General features: G+C 40.5%; 1 pseudogene; it reads right to left on the reverse strand.

Annotated features, from left to right (window-relative positions):
- Positions 1–149: 149 nt before the first annotated feature.
- On the reverse strand, positions 150–14197 carry LOC128572480 (autism susceptibility gene 2 protein-like; annotated as a pseudogene).
- Positions 14198–15511: the final 1314 nt, after the last annotated feature.

Genomic DNA, 15511 nt, shown 5'->3' on the forward strand with positions numbered 1-15511 from the left:
CAAAAAGATTAGGACACATGACAACATATGACTTGGCTAAAAGACCTGAAAAATCTCAACATATAATACACAAAATATTTCAAAATCTGCACTGATCTATACATTTTTTTAACAAGGGGAAGAGGTGGGAGTTTTCCCACTAGTCTGTGTTAATGGTGCAGGAGTTCTCTTTCTCTCTCTCTCTCCCCGAAGTCTGGCGCTGTGTTTACTGGGGGCTTCTCCTTCCGTTGGGCTCCTACTCCCCCTTTAGGAGCTGGGATATCCTTCAGTGTGTGGAGAGGTGGCCTCTCCCTTATCTGCCTACAGAGGAGTCCTCCTTCTTGGAGAGACCAGGCAGCCCCCCAGCTTGGAGATAAGAGGGAGAAGTGTGCTCAGAGCTGCGCAACGGAAAGGGTGGGGAGGAGGATGGGTGGGCCTGGTTGAGGAGTCCGTTTTTTTTTTTTTTTATTAAATCATAACTGTATACATTGATATGATCATGGGGCATCATACACTCGCTTCATAGACCATTTGACACATTTTTATCACAGTGGTTAACATAGCCTTTCTGGCGTTATCTCAGTTACTGTGCCAAAACCTTTACATTCTACATCTACCAAGTTTCGCAAATACCCCTGTAAGATGCACCACAGGTGTGATCCCACCGATCACTCTCCCTCTACCCACCCCCCCTTTCCCACTTCCCCCTATTGTTAAGTTGTAACTGGGTTATAGCTTTCATGTGAGAGCCCCAAATTAGTTTCATAGTAGGGCTGAGTACATTGGGTACTTTTTCTTCCATTCTTGAGATACTTTACTAAGAAGAATATGTTCCAGCTCCATCCATGTAAACATGAAAGAGGTAAAGTCTCCATCTTTCTTTAAGGCTGCATAATATTCCATGGTATACATATACCACAATTTATTAATCCATTCGTGGATCGATGGGCCTTTTGGAAAGATATATGGAGGAGTCCGTTTTGGTCCCCTGTTACTGAATACCCCAGGACTGATTTGGGAGTAGTGCTTGGTGGGGAGTCCCAGAGTAATGAGGTCTGAGTGGGGCAGGCGTCTGTTCAGGGAGGCAGGCTGGATAGACTGGAGCTGTGAGTGCTCATAGTTTTCCCGGAGCATGTGCAAACACTCCTGTTCTTCCAGGTGGCCTCCTCCGAGGACACAGAGAATGGTGCAGGTGGTGGTTATAGTGGCCAGGCTCCGTGTCTCTGAGGAGCGCTCTGCTTGGTATAGCCAGGGAGTCTATAGACTGTGCAGCCGGTCGGTCGTTCCTTAGCAAAAAGTCCCTGGCCAGCAGGTCTCTTAAGTGAATGTCAAGTTCTCGGTAAGGATCCCTCAGAGGGTCCCGTATGGGGTGCCAGTGGAAGGAGGGGTATGGGGAGCACTCTCCGGCCAGGAAGGGACTGATGCCCATGAAGGCATGAGTCCACGTGAGTCCTGTCCAGGCTGGTGATGCTGCTCGTGGGGGGAAAGCCGGCGACCCCCACGGTCATGGGCGTTGTGGCCCAAGGGCTCCAGGTTCACACTGGATGAGAAATTTACAGGAGGTGGCTCCAAAGACCAACAGATCTGCGGGGCCTCCGGAAGAAGGTCATGGTTTTCCTTCTGCTCCCTCTTCACGTGAACTTCATCTCTGAGCTCTTTACGGGGTTCTTATAGGCCGTCTGGCTCTTGCACTGCTCAGCGTCCCAGCTCAAGGTACTGTGGGCCTGGCCCGCACGTAGGGTGACGGCACCCGGGCCAGTTGCTTAGCCTCCTTGCCCGCTGCGGCCCCTCGCGGCAGTGCCAGTTCTTCTCTGGCAGGTGCACTTCCTTCACCTTGTTCTCATCCATGGTGGGGTCCTTGCTGGACTCTAAGTGGTCTCTCTCCCGCTCTTTGGATTTATCTTTCTCGGGAGCCTCCGCGTTGAGAGAAAGAACCCTGATCTGTTTTATCTTTAACTGTAGAGCTGTAGTTATGTCCCAGAGCGTTCACCAGGATAGGTGCTGCTGAAGGGTGGCTCGAGTGTCTTTTCTTGATGCTTCCCCTTTGTCATCTTTACTAACAGATGAATCTCATTTACCTACATCTCTGTCTCTGTCATGAGCTGCAGCAGATGCGCTGCGCTCCAGCTCCCCTGGCTTCAGCCTCAGTCCATTTTTAGATTTTCATTTTTGGTTTTAGTCTTTTCTGCTGTTTTGTATGTTTGTGTTTCACTGCAGCAGTTTTGCCCGGACATAGGCATGTTAGTTGGAGATTAATTTTATATTTGATTTAGATTTAAGACTCTAAAGTCTTTTATTAAAACATTTTTATAGGGCGGGGCCCGTAGCTCAATGGGTAGGGCGCCGGTCACATACACCTAGGCTGGTGGATTCAAACCCTGCCAGGGCCAGCTAAAACAACAATGACAAGTGCAACAATAACAACAACAACAAAAAAAATAGCCGGGTGTTGTGGTGGGCGCCTGTAGTCTCAGCTACTTGGGAGGCTGAGGTAAGAGAATCGTTTAAGCCCAAGAGTTTGAGGTTGCTATGAGCTGTGACGCTACAGCACTATACCCAGGGAGACATAGTGAGACTCTGCCTCAAAAGAAAAAAAAAAGAAAGAAAAGAAATAATGGTAAAAAACTTTCCAAATATGGGAAAAGATGCAAATATCTAGAAAGTTCAAAAATTGCTAATTAGAATTAATCCAAATGTGACTACACTAAAATAAATTATAATTAAACTGTCAAAAATCAAGGATAAAGAAAATATCCTGAAAGCAATGAGAGGAAAATAAAAAAAAGAAGCAGCAGCAAAGTGAGTTTAAATAAGGCTATCAAAGGATTATTTGGCAGAAACCTTACAGGCCACAAAAAAGAAGAAAATTGTCAATGAAAAATACTTCACAAAGAAAACCTGTCTTTTAGGAATGAAAGAAATATAAAAAATTTCCTGGGGTTTTGGGGAAGTGGAGCTGAGGGATATCATCACCCTCAGACCTCTTTTGCAAGAAATGCTAAAGCAAGTTCTTCAAGCTGAAAAAAAGAACCTAAAGAGTAACATAAAAACATGAAAGTACTAAACTCATTAGTAAAGGTACACAAATTCAGAATATTCTGATACTGTATTGGTAGTGTATAAATCACTTATTCTTTCATATGAATGGTAAAAGATAAAATTTTAAAAATAGTTATAATAATGTGTTAAGAGATATGTAATAGAAATTTATAAATTATGGTATCAAAACATAACACGTGGGGCAGCGCCTGTGGCTCAGTTGGTAAGGCGCTGGCCTCATATACCGAGGGTGGCGGGTTCAAACGTGGCCCCGGCTGAACTGCAACCAAAAAATAGCTGGGCGTTGTGGTGGGCGCCTGTAGTCCCAGCTACTTGGGAGGCTGAGGCAAGAGAATTGCTTGAGCCCAGGAGTTGGAGGTTGCTGTGAGCTGTGTGATGCCATGGCACTCTACCGAGGGCCATAAAGTGAGACTCTGTCTCTACAAAAAAGAAAAAAAAAACCATAACACGTGGAAAGGGCTGATATAGACTAATAATATGTGATCACAATTAAGTTGTTATTAACTTAAGTGGCCTATGATAAATATATGATTTTTTTATGTAAGCTTTGTTGTAACCAAAACTATAGAAGATACACAAAAGATAAAAAGTACTCAAATCACACCACTAGACAAAATCATCTAATTATAAAAGGGTAAAAAAAAAAAAAGGAACAAGACACATTAAAACAAGAACCAGTAGACAATTAACAAAATGGCAGTAGTAAGCCATTTCTTACCAATAATTACCTTGAATATAAATGGATTAAATTCTCTAAATCAAAACATATAGAGTTGCAAAATGGATTTTTAAAGGAAGACCCAACTATATGCTGTGTATAAGAGACTCATGTCACATTTAAAGACACATAGACTGAAAGTAAATAAAAAAATTTACTACATACAAACAACAACAGAAAGCGAGGAAGAGTAAAATAAACTTTAAAGCAAAACTGTAAAAAGAGACAAAGAAGGTCATTATTTTAAGATAAAAGGGCCACTTATAAATACTATGTAACAATTATAAATATACAATCATCCAATGTCATAGCACCTAAATATACAGGGTGACCATATGTATAAAGCAAATATTAACAGATATAATGTAACAGATACACTGCCATACATTAAGAATAACGAACTTCAACATGGACTTTTAACTATGGACATATTAGTCACCAAAAAAATTGATAAGAAAACAATGAACTTAAAGTATATTTTAAGTGAAGTGACCACAATAAACATATATAAAATGTTCTATTCAGTAACAGCAGAATACAAATTCGTCTCAAGCATACATGAAATTTTGTGCAGAATACAGCATATTTTTGGCTGCAAAATAAGTCTTAACAAATTTTAAAAGACTGAAATAATGGCTTAGCACCTGTGGCTCAGTGAGTAGGGTGCCAGCCACATACACTGAAGCTGGCGGGTTCAAGCCCAGCCAGGGCCTGCTAAACAACAATGACAACGGCAACCAAAAAATAGCCAGGTGTTGTGGCGGGTGCCTGCAGTTCCAGCTATTCAGGAGGATGAGGCAAGAGAGTCGCTTAAGCCCAAGAGGTTGAGGTTGCTGTGAGCTGTGATCCCACAGCACTATACCAAGGGTGACAGAGTGAAACTCTATCTCAAAATAAATAAATAATAAATAAATAAATAAGGACTGAAATAATATAAGTATCTTTCTTGACCCCAATGATATGAAACTAGAAATCAATAAAAGGATGAATTTCAGAAAATTCACACAAATACAGAAATTCAACAACATGCTACTCAACAACCAGTGGTTCAAAGAAGATATTAAAAGGGAAATTAAAATATCTTGAGATAGGACGGAGGCGGAGCAAGATGGCAGCCAAGTAACAGCTTCCTTACATCTGGGCACTGTGAGTCTGGGGAGATAGGACTCCAGGCATCTCTGGCTGGTGGGATCTGCCTATCATCACCCCTGAGAGGATACAGGGAATCAGCGAGAGACTTCTGGACCCCAAGAGGAGGACTAAAACAGTGGAAAACCGGCAAGTGGTCGCGTGTATTCAATCCGTCTAAACCTGCCTGCAACTGTAAGTTCAGTAGCAGTGAGACTGCAAACCAGAAAGGCCTCACCTGTGAACTGTTTTGGTGTCTTTGGACTTGGCACTCAGCTGAACTGCCTTGGGGAGAGCCTGAGCGGGAGTGCGGAGAACTTTGGCCTTTGTCTAGGGCCCCAGTCTGAGCCGCTGAGCCAGACGGGGCTAATAGTGTTTGGCTCTGGGTCACAGGCGGCAGCCATTGTGAGTGATCTGCTCCGGCAAGCTCTGCCATCAGGGTCACAGAGCTAGAATTGGGTGGGAGCTGGTAACCCAGCGACCAAGTAGCCTAAGGGCGGAGTCTGAGCCGCCTTGCAGCCCTAACCCTCTGGGGCAGAGGTAGACCAGTTTTGGCACACAGGGTAAGTGGATAGCCACTTCAGCAGTGATTCCAGCGACAAGCACTTCCCCTGGGAAAGCTTCTGCTCAGCAAGTGAACAAGTTCAAAGTGACTTTTAAGTGGGCTGAAGAGGGATTTAGGGGGTCTACCTGCTGGGGTTTGAGAAACTAGCAGCCTCCAGTCGTATCAGAACTGTAATTAACATCTCATACCCCAGAAGACCACGTGTTGCCCAGACAATATTCAATAACATATACATACTGCTTTGTTTTTGGTTGTGTTTTTTTGTTTGGTTGTTTGTTTTGGTTTGGTTGTTTTTTTGTTTATTTTGGTGTTGGTGATTGTTGTTTTGTTTTTTAAGTTCAACTTTTTCCATACAGATCCTTTTTCTTTCTCAACTTTTCTAGTTTAATTATAATTTCCCATTGCTGTCTATTTCAATAATTAGAACTTCATTTTTGTCAGTGTTTCTACGGCTATTATTTGGTTTTTCCAGCCAATTTTATCCCATAAAGTCCTCTGTTTGCTTGTTTTGGTTTGATTTATAGCATTTTTGTCTTTCCTCTCTACTTGGTGGAGGTGGGGCACTGTGTCTGATCAGGTTAGCAAAGAGCTGCTGACCTCAAGGTAACCACCCAACTGGGCACCCCCAGAACGTGGTTTTTTTTTTTAAGGTTGTATCGAAGTACCCTACTATACACCTATATTGCTCTGTCTCCCTCTTTCTGTGCCTCTCTTGTTTTTGTCAATATTCCTTTTACCCACCCCCTCTCCTTTCCCTAGTTTTCTTTTTTTTTTTTCTTATCACTCGGTCCTCCTTTCTTTCATCCCTTTTTTGCTCTTCAACCTTCTCACCCTTCTGGTCCTGTAACCCTTAGTCCACAGGCACGAGAACTTAAAGAGCAAGAGGAAGTGAAATGAAAATTAGGGCAAGGAAACAGATAAAAGAAATCACTCATGAGGAAGAATCAGCAGAAAACTCCAGGCAACATGAAGAACCAGTCCAGAACAACCCCACCCAGGGACCATGAGGTAGCTACTGCAGAGGATTCCACCTATACAGAAATGTTAGGAATGACAGAAAGGGAATTTGGAATACACATGTTGAAAACAATGAAAGAAATGATGGAAACAATGAAGGAAACTGCTAATAAAGTGGAAAATAACCAAAAGGAAATTCAAAAACAGAATCAAATAAGAGATGAACGATATGAAGAATATAAAAAGGATATAGCAGACCTGAAGGAACTGAAACAGTCAATTAGGGAACTTAAAGATGCAATGGAAAGTATCAGCAACAGGTTAGACCATGCAGAAGAAAGAATTTCAGAGGTAGAAGACAAAGTTCTCAAGATAACTCAGATAGTAAAAGAGGCAGAAAAGAAGAGAGAGAAAACAGAACATTCACTGTCAGAATTATGGGACTCTATGAAGTGTTCCAACATACGAGTTATAGGACTTCCAGAAGGGGAAGAAGAATGCCCCAGAGGAATGGAAGCCATACTAGAGAATATTATAAAAGAAAATTTCCCAATTATCACCAAAGATTCTGACACACTGCTTTCAGAGGGCTATCGGACCCCAGGTCGCCTCAACTCTAACCGAGCTTCTCCAAGACACATTGTGATGAACCTGTCCAAAGTCAAGACAAAAGAAAAGATTCTGCAAGCTGCCAGGAGTAAGTGCCAGTTAACCTACAGGGGCAAATCCATCAGAGTCACCGCAGACTTCTCTAATGAAACTTTCGAGGCAAGAAGATGATGGTCATCTACCTTTAATCTACTCAAACAGAACGATTTCCAGCCCAGAATTCTATACCCTGCTAAGCTAAGCTTCAAAATTGACAGAGAAATCAAATCATTTACGGATATACAAACATTGAGGAAATTCGCCACAACAAGACCAGCTCTACAGGAAATACTTCAACCTGTTCTGCACACTGACCACCACAATGGATCAGCAGCAAAGTAAGAACTCAGAAATTAAAGGACAGAACCTAACCTCCACACGGTTGCAAAAGATAAAACTAAGCAATGGACTCTCACAAAATAAGACGAATAGAATACTACCACACTTATCAATTATCTCAATAAATGTTAATGGCTTGAATTCCCCACTGAAGAGACATAGATTGGTTGACTGGATAAAAAAACACAAGCCATCCATTTGCTGTCTGCAAGAAACACACCTGGCTTCAAAAGACGAATTAAAGCTCCGAGTCAAGGGTTGGAAGATAATTTTTCAGGCAAATGGAATTCAGAAGAAAAGAGGAGTTGCAATCTTATTTTCAGATACATGTGGATTTAAAGCAACTAAAGTCAAAAAAGACAAAGATGGTCACTTTATATTGCTCAAGGGAAAAATACAACAAGAAGACATTTCAATTCTAAATATCTATGCACCCAATTTTAATGCTCCCAGATTCTTGAAACTGACCTTACTCAGTCAGACCAATATAATATCTGATAATACCATAATAACAGGGGACCTTAACACTCCTCTTACAGAGCTGGACAGATCCTCTAGACAGAAATAAAACAAGGATATAAGAGATTTAAATGAGACCCTAGAACAACTGTGCTTAATAGACGCATATAGAACACTCCATCCCAAAGATAAAGAATATACGTTCTTCTGATAACCCCATGGAACATTCTCTAAAATTGATCATATCCTGGGACACAAAACAAATATCAACAGAATCAAAAGAATTGAAATTTTACCTTGTATCTTCTCAGACCATAAGGCACTAAAGGTGGAACTCAACTCTAAAAAAATGCTCTACCCCACCCAAAGGCATGGAAACTAAACAATCATCTGTTGAATAACAGATGGGTGCAGGAAGAAATAAAACAGGAAATCATTAACTTCCTTGAGCATAACAACAATGAAGACACAAGCTACCAAAACCTGTGAGATACTGCAAAAGCAGTTTTGAGAGGAAAATTCATCGCTTTAGATGCCTATATTCGAAAAACAGAAAGAGAGCACATCGACAATCTCACAAGAGATCTTATGGAATTGGAAAAAGAAGAACAATCTAAGCCTAAACTCAGTAAAAGAAAAGAAATATCCAAAATCAAATCAGAGATCAATGAAATTGAAAACAAAAGAATCATTCAGAAAATTAATGAAACAAGGAGTTGGTTTTTTGAAAAAATAAATAAAATAGATAAACCATTGGCCAGACTAACGAGGAAAAGAAAAGTAAAATCTCTAGTAACCTCAATCAGAAATGATAAAGGGGAAATAACAACTGATCCCACAGAGATATAAGAGATCATCTCTGAATACTACCAGAAACTCTATGCCCAGAAATTTGACAATGTGAAAGAAATGGATCAATATTTGGAATCACACCCTCTCCCTAGCCTCAGCCAGGAAGAAATAGAGCTCCTGAACAGACCAATTTCAAGCACTGAGTTCAAAGAAACAAGAAAAAATCTTCCAACCAAAAAATGCCCTGGTCCAGATGGCTTCACTCCAGAATTCTATCAAACCTTCAAGGAAGAGCTTATTCCTGTACTGCAGAAATTATTCCAAAAAAATTGAGGAAGAAGGAATCTTCCCCAACACATTCTATGAAGCAAACATCACCCTGATACCAAAACCAGGAAAAGACCCAAACAAAAAGGAGAATTTCAGACCAATCTCACTCATGAACATAGATGCAAAAATTCTGAACAAAATCCTAGCCAATAGATTACAGGTTATCATCAAAAAAGTCATTCATCATGATAAAGTAGGCTTCATCCCAGGGATGCAAGGCTGGTTTAACATATGCAAGTCCATAAACGTTATCCACCATATTAACAGAGGCAAAAATAAAGATCACATGATCCTCTCAACAGATGCAGAAAAAGTATTTGATAAAATCCAGCATCCTTTTCTAATTAGAACACTGAAGAGTATAGGCATAGGTGGCACATTTCTAAAACTGATTGAAGCTATCTATGACAAACCCACAGCCAATATTTTACTGAATGGAGTAAAACTGAAAGCTTTTCCTCTTAGAACTGGAACCAGAAAAGGTTGTCCTCTGTCACCTTTACTATTCATCGTATTGCTGGAAGTTCTAGCCAATACAATTAGGCAAGACAAGGAAATAAAGGGAATCCAAATGGGAGCAGAGGAGGTCAAACTCTCCCTCTTTGCTGACGACATGATCTTATACTTAGAGAACCCCAAAGACTCAACCACAAGACTCCTAGAAGTCATCAAAAAATTCAGTAATGTTTCAGGATATAAAATCAATGTCCACACCTCAGTAGCCTTTGTGTACACCAATAACAGTCAAGATGAGAAGCTAATTAAGGACACAACTCCCTTCACCATAGTGTCAAAGAAAATGAAATACCTAGGAGTATACCTAACGAAGGAGGTGAAGGACCTCTATAAAGAAAACTATGAAATCCTCAGAAAGGAAATAGCAGGGGATATTAACAAATGGAAGAACATACCATGCTCATGGATGGGAAGAATCAACATTGTTAAAAAGTCTATACTTCCCAAAGTGATCTACCTATTCAATACCATTCCTATCAAAATACCAACACCGTACTTTCAAGATTTGGAAAAAATGATTCTGTGTTTTGTATGGAACCGGAAAATACCCCGTATAGCTAAGGCAGTTCTCTGTAACAAAAATAAAGCTGGGGGCATCAGCTTACCAGATTTTAGTCTGTACTACAAAGCCATAGTGCTCAAGACAGCATGGTACTGGCACAAAAACAGAGACATAGACACTTGGAATCGAATTGAAAACCAAGAAATGAAACTAACATGTTACAACCACCTAATCTTTGATAAACCAAACAAGAACATACCTTGGGGGAAAGACTCCCTATTCAATAAATGGTGTTGGGAGAACTGGATGTCTACATGTAAAAGACTGAAACTGGACCCACACCTTTCCCCACTCACAAAAATTGATTCAAGATGTATAAAGGACTTAAATTTAAGGCATGAAACAATAAAAATCCTCCAAGAAAGCATAGGAAAAACACTGTAAGATATTGGCCTGGGGAAAGACTTCAAGAAGAAGACTGCCATGGCAATTGCAACAACAACAAAAATAAACAAATGGGACTTCATTAAACTGAAAAGCTTCTGTACAGCTAAGGAGACAGTAACCAAAGCAAAGAGACAACCTACACAATGGGAAAGGATATTTGCATATTTTCAATCAGACAAAAGCTTGATAACTAGGATCTATAGAGAACTCAAATTATTCCACATGAAAAAAGCCAACAATCCCATATATCAATGGGCAAGAGACATGAATAGAACTTTCTCTAAAGACGACAGACGAATGGCTAACAAACACATGAAAAAATGTTCATCATCTCTATATATTAGAGAAATGCAAATCAAAACAACCCTGAGATATCATCTAACCCCAGTGAGAATGGCCCACATCTCAGAATCTCAAAACTGCAGATGCTGGCGTGGATGTGGAGAGAAGGGAACACTTTTACACTGCTGGTGGGACTGCAAACTAGTACAACCTTTCTGGAAGGAAATATGGAGAAACCTCAAAGCACTCAAGCTAGACCTCCCATTTGATCCTGCAATCCCATTACTGGGCATCTACCCAGAAGGAAAGAAATCCTTTTATCATAAGGACACTTGTACTAGACTGTTTATTGCAGCTCAATTTACAATCGCCAAAATGTGGAAACAGCCTAAATGCCCACCAACCCAGGAATGGATTAACAAGCTGTGGTATATGTATACCATGGAATACTATTTAGCCATTAAAAAAAATGGAGACTTCACATCCTTCGTATTAACCTGGATGGATGTGGAAGACATTATTCTTAGTAAAGCATCACAAGAATGGAGAAGCATGAATCCTATGTACTCAATTTTGATATGAGGACAATTAATGACAATTATGGTTATGGAGGGGGGACAGAAAGAGGGAAGGAGGAAGGGGGTTGGGGCCTTGGTGTGTGTCACACTTTATGGGGGCAAGACATGATTGCAAGAGGGACTTTACCTAACAATTGCAATCAGTGTAACATGGCTTATTGTACCCTCAATGAATCCCCAACAATAAAAAAAACAAAAAAAAACAAAAAAAAAATATTTTGAGATTGGGCGGCACCTGTGGCTCAAAGGAGTGGGGCGCCAGCCCCATATGCTGGAGGTGGTGGGTTCAAACCCAGTTCTGGCCAAAAACTGAAAAAAAAAAAAAAAATCTTGAGATAAACAAAAGAATATTCAAAACTATCCCAAGATAAATCTTTTTTTTGTTTTTTTTTTTTTTTTTTTTTGCAGTTCTTGTCTGGGGGCTGGGTTTGAACCTACCACTTCTGCCATATGGGGCCGGCACCCTACCCCTTTGAGCCACAGGCACCACCCCACCCCAGGATATCTTATAATCAAACTATCAAAAACCAAACAGAGCAACTGACAAGTAGCAAAAATAAAGAAAATGAAATATAAGGAAGTTACAAACAGTATAGATTTTTATCCATCGTGAGTTAATTTTTGGAAGTGGTGAGAAGTACAGGTCCAGTTTTAGTCTTTTATATGTGAGTAACCAGTTCTCCCAGCACCATTTATTGAATAGCGATTATTATCCCCAGTGTATGCTCTTATCTGGCAATGTGATGCCTCTAGATTTGTTTTTATTTTGTAGAATTTTATTGGCCATTCAGGTTTTCCCCCCCCCTCTGGTTCCATATGAAATAAAGAATAATTTTTTTCAAGATCTTCAAAATATGACACTGGTATTATAAAGGGGATTGCATTAAGTCAATAAATGGGAGAAGATATTCATGTTATGAATCTGACAAAGGGCTAATAACTATAATCTACAAAGAACTCAAGCAAATCAACAAGAGCAAACAACCCCATTAATAACTGGACAAGAGGCATGTACAAAATCTTTTCTCATGAGGACAAATGGACAACAGTGGGACACTGCTCATACCTCAAAATGATAAAAGCCATCTATGAGAAACCCATAGCCAACGTCATATTGAATGGAGGAAAATTAAAAGCCCCTTAGAACTGGAACCAGACAAGGATGCCTACTATTGCCACTACTGTGCAACATAGTACTAGAAGTTCTAGCCAGACCAATCAGACAAGATAAGCATATCAATAGTATCCAAATGGGCAAAGAGGTTCAACTATCACCCTTTGCTGATCATATGATTTTACACATAGAAAACCTCAAAGACTCAACCAGGAGAGTCCTGGAATTGCTAAATCAATCTAGTAGCATCTCAGGTTACAAAATCAATGTACACGAATCAGTAGCTTTCATATACTTTCAGTCTTTCAGAGTGAACCTGAAAACTATGCTGATATGATTTTTTTGCAGAAAAAATTTAAATTCCCAACATTTTTTCACTAGCTTTTTATACTAGTGGATATATGTTTCACGAAAAAGGAAGACTATAAATAGCTTTTCTGTATCAGTTCACAGAATAAAATCAAATACTTCCACAGCTAAGAGAGAAAAGCAAATCAATTCTTCATTTGGAAACATTACAAATGAATATAAGTCAAACCCATATTTATCCTTCTGCTTATTTTACTTTCTAAACTATTAATAATTAGCAAAATGATTGAACTGCTTTGAATCCCATTTCTGTTAGAACATTGTAACATAAATGGGATTCTTCTAATTCTTCTAATCCTATTCTAACAGAAATGGGATTCTTCCCTCTCCCTTGCAGAGATACTCATACATAACTTAGAGAACCCTGGCAGTGAATACTATTGGTGTGGAGATGGCCTGGACAAAGGTAGAAAAAGCAAAGACACAATCACCGGTCCTTAAACTATTGAGCTACTTGCCATAGTCCAAAATTTCCAAGTTCATTCTAGTTCTTTACATAAAATGTTTCAGAGCAGCTTACAAAAATTTTATACCCCCAGGAGGCAACACTATATGTTAACAACTCTCTTAATTGTCCAGCTTTTTCTAAGCAGGCCTTCATCTCGTATACCACACTACCACAGTCCCAGCTCCAGTTCTAGGAGAATAGAAAATAGTTCTGAGACATGAGATGCAAGCAACTGAAAATAACTGTGAAAAGTTCAAAGCTGCATATGAAATCTTTTTTTACTATGAATGTCTTTTTCCTTGAAGAGGGTAACTATACCATGTCCTGTCCCTGTGACAATATTTGAAGTATGGTGTAAAGAGGACTAGGCCAGGGAACAAGGGATATAGATTCCTGTCCTAGTCCTGCCACTGACTCTCTCTGAGACTGTGGCCAAGTCACCCTACCTCCTTTTGGCCTCTGTTTCCTCATCAGTAAAATGTGTATCAGGCCAGAAAATCTCTAAGGTCCTTTCCAGCTATAATGATGATCCTAAGTGAAAGAGTTAATTTTAATTATCTCTCTTTTCATATAAGAAAATATATGAAACATTTATATATTTTTCATATATTTTCATACAAAATACGGATGTAAGATATCCCACCAATAAGTACGGCCAAATTTGTTGTTGTTGTTGCAGTTTTTGGCCGGGGCCAGGTTTGAACCCACCACCTCTGGCATATGGGGCTGGTGCCCTACTCGTTGAGCCACAGCCGCCACCCACAGCTAAATTTTTTAAAAGAACTCCAAAGGTACTATCTGGCTCAAAAGATGATATGACTTATTCATGCCAGATAACCTAGGATTACTTACCAACCTTTTCAAAGTCCTTTCCATTCCACATCTGTCATGTCTGCTACAGGAAGGAGTTTCAAGGGCCACTGAAAATATCCAGGAAAGTGAGGTACCTGGACATTCCTTAATCATGTGTCCTACATTAGCTATGAAGATCTACTGTAGAGAGTCCTTTGGTCTAAATGGTTTTTGCAATAGTAGAGATAAGTTATATCAGCTGCATTACTATACTCAGCTCTGACCATTGCCACTTGTTGGCTTTCATCTAGAACAATGGTTATCAACCTTCCTAATAGCCACGTTGTTACAAATGGAAAAAAGGGGTCATGACCCACAGGTTGAGAACCGCTGATCTCGAACAAAGAATCCAAGTAATAGAAAAAATTTTACATGTCCAGTGGGGTTGAAATCATACCTGAATGGGAACATTAGCCCAAACTAAATTGTGCTAATGGTAGGGAGACCAATGGGAGATCAACTGTAAAAAACTAGGGCAGTACATCTCCCTCCATCCTACTTGCCCATCTCCTCCTTACAATTACAGAATGCAAACAGAAAAGGATTTCAGGGATCAAACCTACTCCTTGAGGGGGAAACTGGGCCCAAGGAGAAAGTAACTTGCTCAGGGTGAGGTGGCAGGGGCTTGCTTCTGCCTGAAAGGCAAGAGCAATACTATCAAGGTGAGATATTACGGAACCCTCATGACCTTGAGTGACAGTACAGGGCATGGATGGACACCATGACCCATCAGGCAGCTGTACATCAAGACCCTCATTCCTGTCTGAGGTGTCCCAAGAAAGCTCCTACCTGGCTTTAAGCACTGCAGCCCCACCGTCTTCAGGAGAAAACTGTTCTTTAACCACTCAAGAACACAAAAGGTGCTCCAGGGCCTACAGGATGCCACTCCCACCTGCTATCACCCTGTGGTGAAACCTGAAAGTGGCTGCCCCTCTACCCATCCATGGCCATTTCTCAGGACTAGACATCTAAATTTGGGCAACCCAAGTACTGAACCACCCCCTTCCACTGGAGGGACTCAGCATGGGCTGCAGCAACCAGCAGCCAAGCAACAGGGCCTGGAAAGTTCTAACGTACATGCTATGTTCATTCCAGGAGGAGCATAGATTAAAAGGTGAGGAGTGGAGTGGAGCAGAAGCAACACAGGAAAAGATACCCACAGATATTTGTTATTTGCAAGCCTCAAATAAGATAAAGGAAAGAAAAATCACATTCTAGGTACATCAAAATTGCTGAAAATAACAAATGCAAGAAGAGGGAAAGAAGAACATGTTTTATTCAAAGAAGCACCAGTAAATGCTCGGTGCCTGTAGCTCAGTGAGTAGGGTGCCGTCCACATACATCGAGGCTGGCAGGTTCAAGCCTAAGCCAGGCCTGCTGAACAATAATGACAACTGCAACAAAAACATAGCCAGGCATTGTGGCAGG

The sequence above is a fragment of the Nycticebus coucang genome, chromosome 20, assembly GCF_027406575.1.
Source record: "Nycticebus coucang isolate mNycCou1 chromosome 20, mNycCou1.pri, whole genome shotgun sequence".
Lineage (NCBI taxonomy): Eukaryota > Metazoa > Chordata > Mammalia > Primates > Lorisidae > Nycticebus > Nycticebus coucang.